Here is a 1,590-nt window from a genome sequence, read left to right on the forward strand (position 1 = left end):
ACGCAATAGAGATTTCCTTTTTAGGGTGCTTCATTGGGAAGCGTGGCCTTCGAACAGGTCAAGTCCATTGTAGACTGGCCAGTTCCACGAAACCAGAAGGACTTGCCTAAGTGGCTTGGTCTCGCCAGTTACTTGCACAAGTACAGCGTAAATTACGCAGAAATGGCCCGGCCAATATCCAATCTCCTTTAAAAGGATGCGGAATGGTGTTGGAACACCGAACATCAGGAGGCTTTTGACGGAGTCAAAGACAGCCTCCTGCACGCACCAATACTGGCGTTACAAGACCCTGATCTTCCTTTCAGCGTCGTCTGTGACGCTTCGGACTTTGCCATTGGCTGTGCACTGCTGCAAGCAGACGCCGAGGGGCGAGATTGGGTGATCGCGTTCGAATTTCGACAGCTCAAAGCTGCAGATAAGAACTTCCCAGTTCATGACAAGGAGCTGCTTGCGATATAGTATGCACTTGTCGAGTTCAGGATCCACGTTCTCGGCTCCAAGCCGATTGTGATCTATACAGATCATGCGTCACTAGGCACTGCGACTCAGTCGCCCCACCTCTCGCAGAGGATGCTTAGATGGCTATCCTTCTTTGCGGAATATAACTTCGAGGTAAAGTATAAGCCGGGAAAGCAGAATGCTTTGGCTGATGCGTTGTCGCGCAGACTTGACTATAAGCTTGCTCATGTTACGACTGTAACGTAATCTGTGACAGATTTGATCCGCACCGCGTATGCGGGTGATGGGATGTGTGTAGCGTTGCTACGGGCTCCAAGGAGCAAGCAGTTTGGAAAAATGGACAAGAAATTGTCACAAAGATTGCGTGCACGATTGCACAAATATTTGTTGAATAATGGTTTGCTATAATATAGCCCCGATTTAACGGATACACCACGAATTGTGGTTCCTCACGATGAGGATTTGAAATACCGCATTTTTGATGAGGCTCATGACACACCACTCAAAGGTCATCTCGGTCAAGAGAAAACGTACAACTTTGTGAGTCACCACTATTGGAGGCCCAAGCTGTACAAATGGACGGGCACCTACGTGTGCATGTGTGAGACGTGCCAACGGGTGAAACCCTCTCCAAATACGGTTGCGCCGCTAGTCAGCTTACCGGTACCCACTGAGTGCTGGCAGTTCATGAGTTTGGACTTTGTGTTTGGCCTGCCAAAAAAATCGGCGGGCAACACGGGTGTCGTGGTATTCGTCGACCGGTTGAGCAAGATGGCTCGTTTGGCGGCGGTGCCAGACACCATCTACGGAGTCGGCACTGCAACGTCGTTCGTGAATCGTATTTTTCGATAATACGGACTCCCTGAGCCGATTGTATCTGATAAAGAGCTCCGTTTCACGGAAAATTTTTGGTCGACTATCTTCAAGGTGCTCGACGCCAAGTAGTATATGTCGACAGCGTGGTCAAACCGAAAAAGTGAATCACGTCATCGAAGACGTTCTTTGCAGCGTTTGCGCTGAGACGCCGAGGCGCTGGAGCGACATGTTTCCACTCGTAGAGTTGCACTGAACAGTGCAGTGCATTCGTCTACCGACTACACGCCGTTCTACGTGAACGGGCTGATTCACCCT

Source organism: Plasmopara halstedii, assembly GCF_900000015.1.
Source record: "Plasmopara halstedii genome assembly, contig: Scaffold_2386, whole genome shotgun sequence".
Lineage (NCBI taxonomy): Eukaryota > Oomycota > Peronosporomycetes > Peronosporales > Peronosporaceae > Plasmopara > Plasmopara halstedii.